We start from the raw sequence: 18,334 nt of genomic DNA, 5'->3' as shown, positions 1-18,334 counted from the left end.
CTTTAACAATACTAAATTGGTTGTTATATCGAACATCACATACTATTAGCATATATTATAAAGAATTGTGTTATTAGATACCACATGAGATTTAAAAATTTTACATTAAAATAATTATACACACACACACACACATTTGTATAAAAAAATTTAAAAATTAGGAAATGAAACAATATACAATAAAAAATAATGAAATTAAATTTTCTTATATACAAAACATTTATTAATATGATTTGCAATTAAAGCCTATAGTACATATACTTGACAATATATAAATAAAAAATACACTATCATCATCACACATTGAAACTAACTATGAAAATCTTTTCTTAAACATTGCTTAATTATAATAATTATATACATACAACATATATAAATCTAAACTAAATATGAAATATTTCATGACATGAAAGAAAAAATAAAACATGTCATGCTAAGCCCAATAAACACTTAATTATCTATCCATATAACCCAGTTACGTTGCATTTTAGCCCAATACCCGAGCCCATTAACTAATTATAAAACCTGATTACCAAACCCTAACCCATATTTTTTTTATGATTGCGCTTCCGTCTACTCTGTTGCGTTCGTCATTCTCTCTAAAATGTTCACTGACTTACGCGAACCTTCTCTGTTTCCGACGTCTTCTGCTTACAATAAAATTGACAGACTCGATTTTAAATCATGTCCAAGTAATCCACTGCTAAAAATCTTTTCAGATAATTTGACCGTAGCTTTCGGCCGTTGTGGAATTGCTTTCCTCTCCAAATGCCGATCTGAAAAATCAGGTGACTGGAGCAAATCTAAAACAACCTAATAAATACAGTATCATCTTCAGGTAAAATTTATTGTTTTCAACGAAATTAAGAAATACATCATATTTTCTAATTACTTAATATCAGTTCAATAATTATTTGTTTAAATTTATTGGTCTCACAATATTATTATTCATGCAACGAATTGAAATTTTAAAATACTTTTTTTTTTCAATTTAGTAACGGATTTAGTAACTTTTTTTTTAATTTTTCCCTCTTAAAACTTTATTAGAATGAACAATTAAATTGTTGTCGATCAACAAAATTGTAAGTGATGGGGTGAGAACCCCGGCCCAAGAAAAGAGGCCCAGAAAGAGTGCATGGGCCGAGTCCAGGACTCGGCCCAGGTCCAAAGAGGGAGGCCCAGTTCAGAGCCCGGAAGGACGGCCCAATGCCAAACAGAGACGAGGAGTCGGCCCAGGCCCGATCCAGAGAGCCGTTGAGGGAGCCTTCAAAGCAGTTAAGACAAGGAGCCGTTGAGGCATTAAAGGCCGGACTCGGTCCGCCAGTTACTAGCCAAAGAGAGCCGTTGGCAGAGTCCGTAACGTCGCCCAACGGCTCGGCACATTGAATGTAATCTTTAAGTCGGCCATCATGAGCCTTTAAGTCAGTAGAGGAGGAGCCACTATAAAAAGGGCTCCTCCACCCTTGTAAGAGGCAGATTGAGAAAACCCGGAGAGGGAATAGAGAGCACTATTGAGCATCATACTTCACTAAAATCTAGACTTTTTGTGAAAGGTGTATCCTCCAGCTTAAGGTTGTGTTGGACCTCCTTGGGCCCGAAAACCCAAAAACCATCACTGGCGCCGTCCGTGGGGATCGAAACGAAGAGTCGCGTGTCCTCTTGAGTAAGGAGAGTCCGAGAAACAATAGTTGAATCAGGCAAACTCCAGACATGGCTGGAAGCGGGGAACAGTCGAGCCGTCAAGACAACGGACGAGAGGCCGACTTGAGAAACCAGCTGAATAGAAGAAATGCCCGAAGCCATGAAAACGAGACGACACCGCCGCCGACGCTGCTGAGAAACCCGCAATTACCTCAAGTGTTGCTCACCCCGGAGCAGTTGCGTGCAATCGGACGCGCCTGCGCGGAAGCGAGCCTAGGAGTGAGAGAACAGTCCATCACTCGCCAACTGCAACGCGAGTTGCAACCGCCTCAGAGGCCGGACAATCGGCAATTGAGCCGACGGGCTGAAAGCCAACCGGTGCAATCCGTTCATTCCCGGCTAGGTCCCAGCGTCGGACGTCGGTCGGCAAGAGAGTGATTAGGCCGGAAGGAGCCCAGTCGTGCCCCGTTAGTCGCCCGCGACCGACAAGCTGCACGAGAGAAAAGCCGAACCAAAAGAGCCAGGACTGAGACTCGTCGTGTGGAGCAACCTCCTCGCAACCCCGTCCAACCGGCTGAATCTGAAGTCGGCGAAAGCACGGAATCCACGGGAAATCGCACCCGGGAGAGGATCGAAGTGGCCAACCTAGTACAGGAGGTACGAAGTCTGAAAGAGCGGATGGAGGGATAAACCAAATCCCCAGGACGTACGTTGCTGACCGCCTTACCCTTCTCAGACGAGGTTATGGCCTTTAAGATACCGAGCGACTTTAAGTTCCCGGAGCAAGCCACATTCGGCGGATCAGGCGACCCGCGAGAACATCTATTGAGTTACCAAGCTAAGATGCAAGTCCTGGGAGTGCGGGATCCGGTCATGTGCCGTGCCTTCTTACCTACGCTGAAGGGGCCCGCCCAAAGATGGCTTGTAAGTCAGCCCCCAGGGTCGATTCACAGCTTTGAAGAACTGGCAGACCGCTTCATGAGCCACTATGCCGCTAACATCAAGCCACAGAAGGATCTGACGCACTTAGGCGACATCCATCAGGATGAAGGCGAGTCCTTGAAAGCCTATCTTGCTCGCTGGCAGAAGGAGATCCAGTCGATAGAAGAGGTGGAGGACCAAACAGCGCTCACCTTCTTCATTGAATCTTTGCGATCCGGACAGCTGTATCGAGACCTAAGGGACAACCGCCCGGCGACATACGCGGAGGCTGTCCAGATGGCCAACAAGAGGGCCGACACAGAGCAGGCCATGAAGCATAAACGGCAGCGCGAGGTCGGTAGGTCCGCCAGCGGAAAAAGGACGCGGGTGGAAACGAGAGAAAGGCGTTCGGATGCCGCCCGGCGGCCCGAGGTCCGGCGACCGTATGACCGACCCGTCGTTCACACCTATCGACCGGTTCCAGAGCAACCAGTCCACGAAGTACAGGCGGTCGCCCCGCCTCCGCCTCCGCCGATGGACGACCGTGCAGCGGACGAGGATACGGGTAAGACTTCTAAATATTGTCGCTATCACAAATCTTATACTCACAGCACGGAAGAATGCTACTATCTAAAGAAGATTATGGAGGGGATCATCCAGCAAGGGACACCGCCCCCTAACCAATGGAAGCGGAGGTCGACCAGTCGAGGAGGTGAGGGACCCGTCGCCGACTCAGAAAACAGCCGAGGCAAGCAGCCGGCTTCCGAAGAGGACGAAGCCCAATGGCGCCAGAAGCCGGTCATTAACATGATAGTCGGCGGGCCAGAAGGCGGCGATTCCGCGAACACCCGAAAAGCCTGGGCTCGGCAGCTATATGTCGGAACAGTCTATGGTCGAGAAGAGAGCTCCAAAAAGATATGCCGGGAGCCCATCGTGTTCACCGATAAGGACCTGCCAGCCGGGGAAACCCCGCATCGAGACGCGTTGGTCATCGCCATGGACATCAACGGTGTGGTTGTTCGCCGAATCCTGGTCGACACCGGGAGCAGCGTCAACGTACTGTACCTGGAGACCTTTACCAAGATGGGGCTGACCCGAGAACAGCTCAGGCCTGTGAACACCCCTCTCGCCGGTTTCACCGGGGACTCGGTGGAGGCGGAAGGGTCCATCACTCTTCCTGTGGAAATCGGCAGCTATCCGGACGTACAACGGCTGAGCATGAAGTTTATCGTGGTCGATCTAGCCTGCTCACACAACGCCATACTCGGCCGCCCAGGTTTGGAAGACCTCGGGGCCCTGATCTCAATTGAACATTTATGCTTGAAGTTTCGCACGCCAAACGGAATAGGAACGGTGCGTTGTGACCGCAAGGTCGCCCGCGACTGCTATCTACAAGCATGTAGAGGAATGGGCAAGCGTGGGATGCAGGTCCTCGAGATCACCGAGAGGCCCCCTAAGAAAACAGTGATACCTCGCCCAGAGCCGGCCGTCGAGATAGGGGAAATTGAGATCGACCCAGCACAGCCGAGCAGGCGAGTGAGAATCGGAGTCGGCCTTTCGGAGAAGTTAAAGGGGGAAATCACGAGAGTACTCCAGGAGCACCGGCTGGTTTTCGCCTGGGGCCCAGAAGATATGCCCGGCGTAGATCGATCGATCATATCGCATCGACTCGCCGTAGACCCGGAGCACCGGCCGGTCGTGCAAAAGAAATGATACTTGGCCAACGACCGGAGGGAGTTTGTGAAGAAAGAAGTAAGCACGCTGTTAACAGCCGGGCACGTCCGTGAGGTCAAGTACCCGGAATGGTTGGCTAACGTGGTCCTTGTGCCCAAGCCCCCGACGTGGCGAATGTGTGTAGACTACACGGATCTCAACAAAGCATGCCTAAAAGATCCGTTTCCTCTGCCCCGAATCGACCAGTTAGTCGACGAGACGGCCGGGTCGGCGCTGCTCAGTTTTATGGACGCCTTCAGGGGGTACCATCAAATATTCATGCACCCGGCGGACGAGGAGAAGACCGCCTTCCTAACTCCGGACGGAGTTTATTGCTATCGAGTCATGCCATTCGGACTCAAAAATGCCGGGGCTACATACACCCGAATGGTCGCCCGGTTGTTCCACCACCTGCTAGGAAAATCGATGGCCGCATACGTCGACGACATGCTCGTCAAGAGTCGAGAAGAGGACAAGCACGCGGAAGATTTAGCCGACTGCTTTAACGTAATGATAAAGCACAACCTCCGATTGAACCCCAAAAAGTGTGCGTTCGCCGTCCAGGGCGGTAAGTTTTTGGGCTACATGGTCACCAAGCGAGGCATTGAGCCTAACCCAGAGAAAGTACAAGTCATCCTCGACATGCAGCCTCCTACTACTATCAAGGACCTACAACGCCTGACCGGACGACTGGCTGCTCTCAGCCGTTTTCTGAGCAAATCGGCGGATAAGACTGTGCATTTCTTCGAAGCCATGAAGAAGAAAGAGGGATTCGCTTGGACTGTCGAATGCCAACAGTCGTTCGAGGAATTAAAACGATATCTGTCGACTCCCCCAGTACTGTCTACCCCCCAGGAGGGCGAGCCCTTACTGTTGTACCTCGCCGCCTCGGCCAAAGCGGTAAGTTCGGTGTTGGTTCGAGAGGAGGACCGAGTCCAGCACCCGGTTTACTATGTAAGCCGCTCACTGAAAGCTGCCGAGACACGGTACACCGCCCTGGAAAAGATCGTGTATGCCTTGGTGGTCACCGTGCGCAAGCTGGCGCCTTACTTCCAAGCCCATACCGTCCGGGTCCTGACGGATCAGCCACTTGGGAGCGTGCTACGGAACCCCTTGTCCTCCGGCCGGCTGGTAAAGTGGGCCGTCGAGTTGACTCAATACGGGATCGAGTACCAACCCAGGCCCTCCATCAAAGGCCAAGCTTTGGCCGACTTTCTGGTCGAGTGTACCGCAAGTGAGGAGGAGAAGGAACACGCCTCGGAGAGCCATCCGGGCGAATGGTGGGAGATGCATGCGGATGGAGCATCAAGTCGACAGCATTGCGGAGGTGGTGTTGTGCTCATCACTCCGGAGGGGTTTCGGCTGTATTACGCCTTAAAGTACATGTTCTCTGCATCGAATAACGAGGCCGAGTACGAAGCAGTGTTGAACGGCCTCCGACTCGCCAAGGATCTAGGAGTCGAACGGCTACGAGTCAAAACCGACTCTCGGCTAGTAGTCGGGCAGATCTCGGGCACGTGCGAAGCTAAAAACGCGAGGATGGCATTGTACAAAGAATGTGCCATTAAGATGTTGAAGGGGTTCGAAGCTTATGAAATAGAATACATATCCCGGGCGGACAATGTAGAGGCCGACATCTTGTCTAAAATCGCCCTGGAAGGGGTGCCTGACCGCTTAATAAAGATTTGCCAGAAGGAGGAGCTAAGTCGGCCGAGTGTTGAAGAGGCGCCGCTAGGTGTCCAGCAAGTAAACACCGAAGGATGGGATCGAGAGGAAAATCCGGAGATGTTCTGGATAGATGACATCCGGCGATTCAAGGAAACGGGCGAGTTGCCAACTGACCCGGCAGTCGCAGCGAGGATTCGGCGGAAAGCCTCCTCCTTCCGGATCGTTGGCGGAGACCTGTATAAACAGTCGTTCGGAGGACCCCTGTTGAAATGCCTACTTAAGCCTGAGGCCGAGAAGGTAATGGACGAAGCTCACAGAGGCATTTGCGCTGCGCACTAGGGTGCTCACACGCTCGCCCGAAAATTGGTCGTTCAAGGGTATTACTGGCCGACCATGATGCGAGATTGTGTTGAACGGATGTCCAAATGTGGCGTTTGTCAGGCATTCGCTAGGAAAGACACTCGGCCAGCCACCTTCTATACACCGGTCACCACCGCCATTCCCTTCGCCAAATGGGGAATAGACCTGTTAGGACCATTACCCGTCGCCCCGGGAGGATTGAAGTTTTGCGTCGTGGCCATCGATTACTTCACCAAGTGGGTCGAGGCGGAACCCTTGGCTACCATCACCGAGTACCAGTGTCGACGTTTTCTGTGGAAAAAGGTGATTTGTCGCTTCGGTTTGCCCGAGCACATCGTCAGCGATAATGGACGACAGTTTGATTGCCAGGCATTCGCCGAATTCTGCCGCCGACACGGCATTAAGCATACCAAGGTGTCGGTGGCCTACCCCCAAGCAAATGGGCAGGTTGAGAATGTGAACCGAACTTTGGTCGATGGGATCCGGAAGAAACTCGAAGACATCCGAGGACACTGGGCGGACGAGCTTGATCGAGTCCTATGGGCCTATCGCACTACCCAGCGGCGAGCGACGGGAGAGAGTCCGTTCTCGCTCGCATACGGCTTTGAGGCCAAGGTTCCTGTCGAAGTGGTCAAACCCACCCACCGGGTTTGCACCCACTCGGACGCAACAAATGAGGAGAGCCTGCAGATTGAGAAAAATTTTCTAGAAGAAAGAAGAGAAGCCGCGAGTGCGCGAATGGCTGAGTACCAGCAGGCAGTGAAAAGATACCGCGATCGTAGAACTCGCCCGCGAACCTTCCAGGTTGGCGACCTAGTGCTACGGGATCGACAAGCCAGCCAGCCTACCGAAGGAGGCAAGCTCGCAGTCAAGTGGGAAGGGCCGTACCGCATCGCGGCTGTAGTTCAAGCCGGAACTTACAAATTAGAGACCATGGAAGGCAAGCTTATAGATCGTATATGGAATGCTACGCATTTGAAAAGGTTTTACCAGTAGCCAATGATAGGTCATGTATGAGATCAAGGATTCCAAGAAATCTGAATAAAGTGCGTGGATTGCAGCCAATCGCCCCAGGGAATCGGCGAGAGAAAGATAGGAAACAAGGGCCCAGACCCTTAGACGTTTCCGTGAAAAAGCCAAAAGGAGTCGCCTCGACTGAGGGACTCGGCAAGTATATATAGAAACAACGGGGCACTGACCCTAAACCGTTTCTGAGAACAGGAAAAGCCTAAAGGAGTCGCCTCGACTGAGGGACTCGGCGAGAGAAAGATAGGAAACAAGGGCCCAGACCCTTAGACGTTTCCGTGAAAAAGCCAAAAGGAGTCGCCTCGACTGAGGGACTCGGCAAGTATATATAGAAACAACGGGGCACTGACCCTAAACCGTTTCTGAGAACAGAAAAAGCCTAAAGGAGTCGCCTCGACTGAGGGACTCGGCGAGAGAAAGATAGGAAACAAGGGCCCAGACCCTTAGACGTTTCCGTGAAAAAGCCAAAAGGAGTCGCCTCGACTGAGGGACTCGGCAAGTATATATAGAAACAACGGGGCACTGACCCTAAACCGTTTCTGAGAACAGAAAAAGCCTAAAGGAGTCGCCTCGACTGAGGGACTCGGCGAGAGAAAGATAGGAAACAAGGGCCCAGACCCTTAGACGTTTCCGTGAAAAAGCCAAAAGGAGTCGCCTCGACTGAGGGACTCGGCAAGTATATATAGAAACAACGGGGCACTGACCCTAAACCGTTTCTGAGAACAGAAAAAGCCTAAAGGGTCGCCTCGACTGAGGGACTCAGCAAATATATATGGAAACGACGGGGCACTGACCCTAAACCGTTTCCGAGAACGGACAAAGCTTAAAGGGTCGCCTCGACTGAGGGACTCGGCAAAAGGAAGCTAGGAAACGAGGGCCTCGACCCCCGATCCTTAGATGCTTCCGAGAGAAAAGCGTAAAGGAGTCACCTCAACTGAGTAAGATTCAAAACCTTAGAAGAATGCCAATATTAAAAGAACCCCAAAAACAAACTTCGTGAAAAGAGAAGGGAAAGTTGTTTTTTATTAAAATACGGCCGATAAGGAGGCCAGCCCTTACAAAAGAGGGTCTATTCTAAAAAAGACCCTAGGCTACAGGGGGAAGGGTATCGACGGCGACCCCTTCAACTTGCGCCCCCGCCGATGGTCCAGCAAGGGGAACAGAGGAAGGGTCCTCCGCCTGAGGAAAGGACTCGGCGAGCTCTGGAGGCGTCGCCGCAGGAAGAGTCGTCGGGTCAGTAAGCGCGGCCGACCCCTCAGCGTCCAGCACCGGCTTGAGGCCCCAGCTCTCGGAAGTGAACGAAGAGTCGCGGGCCAACAAGGTGGCGTGAATCTCCATCTGCGCCTCGCGGAAGCCGAGGCGGTAATCTCGCTCGCCCAGGTCGAGGAGGAAATCATCGCCCTCTGGGGTCGCCAGCCACTCCTTGGCCACCTCTCTCCTCCGAGCTGCCACCGCCGCCTGCACATCCGCCTCGAAGGCCGCCGACTTCTTATAATCTGCGACAGAAGTCGCGGCGATCGTGGCCACTCTGCCCCTCTCCTCCTCCCATTGACGGGTGACCCTCAGCAGCTCGGTGTTGTGCACCTCCACCATCTTGAGTTGCTTCGCCGGCTCTTCCAGGAGAGCTTCCTCTGTCTGGCGCTGTTTGGCGGTCATGGCCCACATATCATTCCTAAAGCCCTGGAACCGATTGCCCAGTTCCATCTGGAGGGTGAGGTCCTGCACACCAAACCGTCAGTCGAACGGAAAAGGAAAAAAGAAAGTAAACATTGGGAGAGGCCGAATGGGTAACACTTACGCGATACGACTGCCGGAGCAAGGCCTCGATGATGAACCCGTCGCCAAGAGCACGGGTCGACTCCACATCCTTTGGCAGAAGGACATCCTTGCACCACTTGCGAATGGAGGTGTTGCCCATCCAGATTTGGGCATCCTCGTCCACCTCGTGGCACAGCCTGATCCTCTTCGGAGTCGGCCCCTCCGTATGCTCAGCAGGCCGCTTAGAGCTCGGACTCTCAGTAGAGGGAGGAGGCGGCTGCCGACTGGGCGATACCACGGGCGAAGGCGTGAGGTCGACCACGTTGTGGGAAGGTGGAGGAGTCGGTCGAACCACCGGCGACGGCTGAGAAGAGGACGCAGTGGCAGCACCGGTAGAGCGTTGCGTCAAGCGACGCCTCATCTTTTCCGCTCTATTTGCCATCTCAGGAGTCGGTGCGATTGCTTCGCCGGAGCTGGAAGAGTCGGAATCGTACGGACCTGTAAAAGAAATCCACTCACTTGTGAGTGTTCCCGTAGGAAATAAGAAGCAAGTCGAGAAAGAGATGAAAAAGACGCTACCTATGGTGGCGGCGCCCTCCGGCAGAAGGCCATGCTTGGCCATGGCCCGGACTCGGGACCAGTACTTGACGGAGTACGGCCCGAAGCCCTTCAAGAAGTCGCCGCCCATGACAGCATCCTCCGTAAAGACGGCGCGCTGAGAGCAGGGCTTGAAGAGAGTCGCCGGCCAGAGGGTCGGAAAGGTGAAGGAAGAGGAGCGAGGTCGGACGAAGAAATAAAGGGGCTTCCACTCTTTTATCGAGTCGGACAACCCCTCGAAAAGTTGTCGCCCCGGACGGGCGGCGACTTGGATGAAGCCGGGTGAGTGAGAGCCGACCTTGTAAAGAGGTACCAGAATAGGTCCAAATCTGGCTCGCACTGCCACCAATGGCAGAGATTGATGAAGCTGGTCAGGAGTCGATGAGAGTTAGGCACTAACTGGCCCGGGACCAAGTTATAATGCCGAAAGAGAAGCGAAAGAAATGGGTGTGGGGGCACTCGGAAGCCGAATGCAACCGAGTGCAAATGGATACCCACAAAACCCTCCGGTGGGTCGTGGATAGGCCGGCTCTCCGCCGCAACGACCATGGCCGAAGGGCCAAGCAGAAAGCGGGCCATATCCAGGTCCGCCGCTATGGCCGACGACGGAAGACCGGACGGCCGGACAACCGAGTCAAACTTGCCTCGCGGTCGTACAACGCCGCCCGGCAAAGCCGCCACCGTAGTTAACGGGGCTGGGCTCATCGGAGTGGCCGCCCCAGAAGAAGAAGGGGCTAAGAAAGAAGAAGAAGACACCGCCTGGAAGCCCGCCGGCATTTCCAGGCGGCGGGCGACGGAGGAAGAAGAAGAGGATGATGGAGAGGTCCCCGCCGGATTGTCAAAAGACGGCCGACGGGAGGAAGAAGAAGAATGAGAAGAGGAAGGCATTACTTACAGATTGGAGTTGAGGCTGAGAAGACGATGAAAGAGCAGAAGCTTGGTGGGAGAATTGAAGAAGAAGAATGGAAGGAAAAGGCCTTTTAAAGGGAGAAGGAAGTCCAAGAGGCTGCCACGCGGCACCTCCGTAGTGGAGGAATCGGAGGCGACAAGACGTCGAAGGGACGCCGCATTTAATGCCTCAATGGGCAGAACGACGGTTCAGGCCTAGGGCTAGCCTGCAGGCGGCGCGTCTACCCTAGGCCAAGGCTGAGTGACGATGACCTGGCCTGCCAGGCCAAAGGCCCATCAAGGCAAAAGCTATGGGGGCCCATCCAGATCACGCTGGAAGTTTCTAGAAGTGACCCGGCTGGATCCAGCCAAATAGAGAAGCCCGGACGAGCTTCAGGTTGCAAGGTCGGCCGACAAATTTGCCGAGTCCTTCACCCACAGGGCTTAGTCGGACAGAGTCTACAAGTCGGTCATGACGACTAAGAGTCGGCCAAAGGAACACGCAAAAACTAAGAACCGAAAAGTAAGAACGAGATTTTATTCCATAAAGACAGGGGTACAAGGCCGAGGACTCGGCCACAAGCATTACACAGAAAAGACGGGCCTAGGGCTTAACTTCCTCCTCCTCCGCGTGACGCACCGGCTGCGGACCCTCCAAGTAGTAGTGGGGGCGGAAAGGCAACGGATTCGGCTCAGGCTCGGGCTCGGGCAGTTCATCCAGATACACAGCAGGCTTCCCATCTACGACCATCTGCAGGGGCCTCTCCAGAGCACTCGGTGACATGGCCACGCCAAAAAGCGGAGGAGCCTCCCAGTCTAGGTCCCCCTCTGGCTCTGGATCTTCTACCATGGGCACCATCTCGTCCTCCTCCAGTTCCACGACCATCGGATCAAGCATGTCAGGAGGCACCACGATGGGATCATAAGCGGAGTCGCCCACCAGGTACCCTCCGCTAGCCGCCCTCTTCCGCCGGAGCTCCTCCTGCCGGGCATGCTCCTTATTACGGATGGACCAACGACGATCACCGTCCCTGAAACTCATAGCTTGAGGTTTTGAGATGTAAAATGGTGAGAAAGCACAGAGCTACCAAAAGCCCTTATATAGAGCCTCGAGAGAGCGACGACCGAGGCGCAAATCACGGAGGGAATCGTAACTGACATAACTGAGCCGGATTGGATGGGCAGCGTGAATCTCTGTCAGAGATTAATCCCATCCAATTAGCTCGGGAAGGGTGAGATTCGCACGCTAAACTGAAAAAAGCCTGGCTCGCCCTGGGAAGCGAGATTTTACAGGTGTCAAGCGGAGGGAGGACTCGACATCGCAGCCGACTCCTCGACAATGGAGACGGACGAGTGCACTAAATATACTGAAAAAAGATGAAAACTGAAGGCCGAAAATATTTTATTATAAAATAAAGAAGGTGCAGGTTACAAGGAGCTTATTACAGAGTAAGCAAGTGCTCCTGACAGAACTACCCCTCTAGAGAATCCGACCGACCCCAGTTCACAAAGATCACTCACTCGGCGAGGAGGAGTCGCTTCCAAAGAACCCTCTCGATGGTCCAGGAGAGGGTGGGCAAAGCGAGTCCCAGAACGCCGGCATGAGTGGTGGCACAACTAGCTCTTCGTCGTCCGGGTACATCTCCTGATAAACGAGCAAAGTCTTCCTCGTTCATTAGCCCTGTAACCGGACCGTCCAAGTCATCCAGAGGAATAGAAAAAGTCATACGAAAGGTCAGCTGCTCTGGGACAGGCACGTCAACAACGGTCCCGCCCGGGGAAGTTACTCGAGCAGACCCCGGAGGAGAAGAAGGGCGAGAAGTCGGAGCGACATCACGACGAGCAGGAGTCTGCGGATGAAGAGCCATGGAGGTAGCGCCAACAGGTGATCTCTGTGGAGTCGGACGGGGAGCCTTCCTTTTAGGCTCCCTCTCAGGCCGAGTCCGTTTCGAAGGCAAGGGGCGCCGGGGCGACCCAAAGTCAATCCGCTTCCCTTTCAGTGGCGAGCGACCCATGAGGAATTAGTAAGTTAAGAGAAGAACGGCCAAGGTCATTTATAGGTGCCAGGCCAGGCCGAGGAGATCAGAACGGTCCCGCGAGATCCGGGAGATAGCGAATAATCTCGGCCAATCCTGAGTCATTCAAGGCACGGATTCGGTGAGCAGGAGATGGTTACTACTTTTCCAAACCCATGTTGGTGGACCGGGTATGGAAAAGTTAGGGACTAGTTGATGGGGTGAGAACCCCGGCCCAAGAAAAGAGGCCTAGAAAGAGTGCATGGGCCGAGTCCAGGACTCGGCCCAGGTCCAAAGAGGGAGGCCCAGTTCAGAGCCCGGAAGGACGGCCCAATGCCAAACAGAGACGAGGAGTCGGCCCAGGCCCGGCCCAGGAGAGGACTCGGTCCAGAGAGCCGTTGAGGGAGCCTTCAAAGCAGTTAAGACAAGGAGCCGTTGAGGCATTAAAGGCCGGACTCGGTCCGCCAGTTACTAGCCAAAGAGAGCCGTTGGCAGAGTCCGTAACGTCGCCCAACGGCTCGGCACATTGAATGTAATCTTTAAGTCGGCCATCATGAGCCTTTAAGTCAGTAGAGGAGGAGCCACTATAAAAAGGGCTCCTCCACCCTTATAAGAGGCAGATTGAGAAAACCCGGAGAGGGAATAGAGAGCACTATTGAGCATCATACTTCACTAAAATCTAGACTTTTTGTGAAAGGTGTATCCTCCAGCTTAAGGTTGTGTTGGACCTCCTTGGGCCCGAAAACCCAAAAACCATCAGTAAGTATAAAAAAAAATAGGTTAATCGTATTTTTTAAAATCGGATATTCTAATTTTTTTTCAGTAAACAATAAATTAATCTATATCTATATCTATATATATATAAAAGTAAAATCCTCCTAACAAATTTTCCCCCCAAAACTTTTGTAGTAAAACTTATTTGGTAAGTAAATGTCAAATGGAAAATAAATAAATAAATAAATAAATAAATAAATAAATAAATAATAATAATAATAATAATAATAATAATAATAATAATAATAATAATAATAATAATAATAATAATAATAATAATAATAATAATAATGTTATTACCTTAAATAAATAAATTATTATACTTTCCCTTAAATAAATAAATTATTATACTTTCCTTTTGAATTAGTATTTTCTACCTATAAATACAATGGCTTTTTCAATCAAAGAATCTCAGACTCATCTCTCTGCTTTCTTTTTGTATGAATTTTCTACATTTTTCTAACTATATTCTCATGTAATTCAATATGTTTTGCAGTTTATATCATCTGGTATGAGTTTCAAGATACTTAAGGAGGCTCTGCTTCAACAAAAGGAAATTGAGGAGGAAGAGCATTTGTAACAGAACCCTATTGGTTTAGTTTTTATGAAAGATTGTAGAGATGCGATCGAGGATGATAAAGACGGTAATTTTGATAATTTTGTAAGATTTTCTGAAACTTAGAGTTAGTATGTTGACTTCGAGATTTGTACATGCCATTCAAGTTTCTATGATTTTTTTTACCAAGCATAGTTCATTTTACAGCATTTTTATAATTAATATATATATATATATATATATATATATATATATATATATATATATATATATATATATATATATATATATATCACAACTTGAGTATAGTGTTTGTTTAACCTATTAAAAATCTCGCTATATTTGATTTTTTCTAAATTTTTGTAAAACACAAAAATAATGATTATTTAAAAAGAAGAAATAAATAACAAATACAATTTCAGATTTTGTGTTACTCCATTCACATATTAGTATAAATAAATAAAAAAGTAATAAAATAAAATACAAAGGAAATATAAATTTTTAACCAAAAATTTAATTAGAGAAACCTCCAAAAAAATCCACGTTGTACTGAACCCAAATAAAAAAACACCGGCAATGGCACAATCATAAGGATCAAAGGGAACAATGGAAGACCCAGAAGTCCAGACATCATTGATGTACCAAATGGTGATGAGAGACTCAGAAATAGGAATATCATTATGAATGAAAACGGAGATTTTCTTGACACCCGAATTTAGTTTAAGGAGAAGTTTACTCTTTAGTACAAATGTCTCCTCAATGAATTTTGTATGGTCATATAGAGTGTATTTATACACCGTGGATGAGTTCAAAATAGCAAAATATTGAAATTATAAAATGGTAAGAGATCTCAAAAAATGTAAAACTTTCAAATTTTCAGTTAATACACAAAATGTTATAATCGCCGAAAATATATATCTTTAACTTTAGACAAAAATTAAAAACGAAATCATAAACAATTTTAATAATTGACTATTTCATTTCTATGTTTCTTGAAAAATGATGGGCATAAACAGGCTGACTAATCGTGAAATATAGTAATTAATGAATTACCATTAAAATTAGTATAGTAATGAAAGAATTAATTATCATTTGTATGTTGACATTTTCCCCCGTTTTTTACCATTCAAATGTTTGATACCAAAAATTATACCATATAAACACAAAATATGCATATATGGTAAATATGCAATTTATATATATATGCCTCTAAGTTTTGGGGATAAATTAGGTTAGGAGAATTTTACTTTTAATTATATATATATAGATATAGATTATTCTCATAATTTTTCTTTCCTTCTTTTGTGTTATTATTATGGTAATTTTATGGTAACGTATTTAAATATTGGAAGAAAACAAATGTTATAATTAATGAAATTATTGTGGTAATTGCCACAATATTTGGTAATTATAAATAATATAATTAATGAAATTAAGAAATATATGATTTCTTCCGTAGATATATTTGTGACAATTTCATTAAATTATAATTAATAAAATATGAAATATAATTAAAGAAATGAAATTTAAAATTAACAAAACATGAATATTTATCATTTTTTAAATATACATACATATACTCTTTAAATTTCTAAATATAATTTTTTAAGTATAAATCTATCAATATAAATTATAATTAATGAAATTATATTATAGGACTTTCCTATATACATATTAATAAATATTATGTGTATATACAAAGTATTATACAATCATATAAGGATATGCGTCCGATTAGAATATTTATTTATTCAAACAAAATTTAGAATTTACATTTTTTTTATTGATTTCTAAGTACAATTCTCTTAGTTTTTATTATTCATATTTTTAAATTTCATATATAGATATGAAATACAATTTGGAATAAATCAACTTAATTATATGAATTTTTTCTATAAATTTATCTAAATATGTACATGATTAGAGAATATATTAACCATACAAAATTTAAATTTAAATTTTGTATGTTATGAAATAGATACTTGACTAAATATATAAAAGTCCAACTATATTATTATATTGTACATTTTAACATCTTTTTATTTTTTCTATTTTTATTTTAAATTCATAATAACAAAAATAAAATTCCGTGCAATGCATGGATAAAACACTATATTTAAAAAATACAATTTGATAAATATCATAAATTAATTAGTAAAATATCATTTATGTTTATAATAATTAAATAAAAAATAAATAATTCAACTATGTGAATTAATAATAATAATAATAATAATAATAATAATAATAATAATAATAATAATAATAATAATAATAATAATAATAATAATTGGTAATGTTATTGTTCAATATAATATTAAAAAAAAACTTATTTTAATTGGTAATGTATATTCTATATTTATATTCTATATTAATTAATAAAAACAAATCATCCTTTACAAGCTCCCGCCTAAACAATTAATAATAATATGAAAAAATGAAAAAGAATGGAAGGAAGCCGTACCCCCAAACAATTAATAATAATATTGGAAAGAAAATTAATAATAATATGGAAGTATGGAAAATAATAGAAAGAAATATTATTCATGTGAATGTTTTCTACACTCTGAAAAATGAAAAAGAATCAATAAGCAGTATAAGGAAAATAATCATTAAGATATTTTACTATTAATCTTTTACGGAAGATTTTGTGTAAAAAATAGAAAACAAATTGGTTATTACTAATTTAGTCTTATTTTACTATTAATCTTTATAAAAAAATTCTGCATAAAAAAATGTAATAAAATCGGTTATTAATAATTTAGCTTAATTTTACTATATTAATCTTTAAGAAAAATTATGCATAAAAAATATAATAGAATCGGTTATTAATAATTTATCTTTATTTTACTATTAATCTTTAAGGAATATTTTGTTAAAAAATAAAATATAATTAATTATTAATAATTTAAATTAAAATTAAAGTACATATATTTTCCTATCCGTAATACAATTTTACTTACAGTTTTACAAAATCTTCAAATAATAATTGGTAATATTATTGTTCAATTATAATAAAAACTTTAATTTTAATTGGTAATCTATATTCTATATTAATTAATAAAACAATATCCTCATTTACAATTTCCCGCCTAAACAATTAATAATAATATGAAAAAATAGAAATGAATGGAAGGAAGCCGTACACTAAAACAATATAGAATAATATTGGGAAGGAAATTAATAATAATATGGCAAAATAGAAATGAATGGAAGAAAATGTTAGCCATGTGAATTTTTTCTACACTCTGAAAAATGGAAAAGAATCAATAAGCAGTATAAGAAAAAGAATCATTAAGATACTATTAATCTTTTAGGAAAGATTTTGCATAAAAAATTGAATAGAATTGGTTATTAATAATTTAGCCTTATTTTACTATTAATCTTTAAGAAAAATTCTGCGTAAAAAAATGTAATAGAATCGGTTATTAATAAGTTAGCTTTATTTTACTATTAATCTTTAAGGAAGATTTTGCTTAAAAAATGAAATAGAATCAATTTATCTATATATAATTAAAAACAAATTCATCCTAATTCATTTTTCCCCCCAAACTTTTGTAGTAAAGCTTATTTGGTAAGTAAATCTCAAATGGAAATTAAATAAAATCTATTAATTCGTAAATAATAATAATAATAATAATAATAATAATAATAATAATAATAATAATAATAATAATAATAATAATAATAATAATAATAATAATAATCCAAACAAAACTATATACAAATTAAAATTAAAATTAAAAAAAATAAATAAGAAGAAGACAAAGGTGACTCCCCTTTGTAAATGATGTGGGATCATTTTGATCCCACATTGAAAATGTTTGGAAAGAGGAGCTCTTGAGTTCCTCTATATAAGAGGATCATTGCTCCTTTTACAAACATATAATTGTTTGCCCATCAATGTGGGCAAGTATTGAGAAGTCCAAAGACTTTTTTTTTTAATATTATTGACTCGACAAATTATGTTGTGGCACCGTGTCCACCTTGCAAAGTAGACACAATCCAAAAATTGTTCATAATTATGAATATATAGTTCTATAATTTGAATATATAGTTCTATAATTATAAACATAGTGTTGTGAACATTATTATAAACATATAGTTATGTAATTATGAATATAGAGATTTAATAATTGTGAATATGAAATTCAAAAATTATGAATATATATATATATATATATATCCAAACAAAATGATATACAAACATTTATTATAATAATAATAATAATAATAATAATAATAATAATAATAATAATAATAATAATAATAATAATAATAATAATAATAATAATAATAATAATAATAATAATAATAATAATAATAATCCAAACAAAACTATATACAAAATAAAATTAAAATTAAAAAAAAAAACAAGAAAAAACAAAGAGGAGTCACAGACTCCTTTTGTAAATGA

Source organism: Ipomoea nil, unplaced genomic scaffold (assembly GCF_001879475.1).
Source record: "Ipomoea nil cultivar Tokyo-kokei standard unplaced genomic scaffold, Asagao_1.1 scaffold1101, whole genome shotgun sequence".
Classification (NCBI taxonomy): domain Eukaryota; kingdom Viridiplantae; phylum Streptophyta; class Magnoliopsida; order Solanales; family Convolvulaceae; genus Ipomoea; species Ipomoea nil.
Note: the sequence above shows the minus strand (reverse complement) of the source record.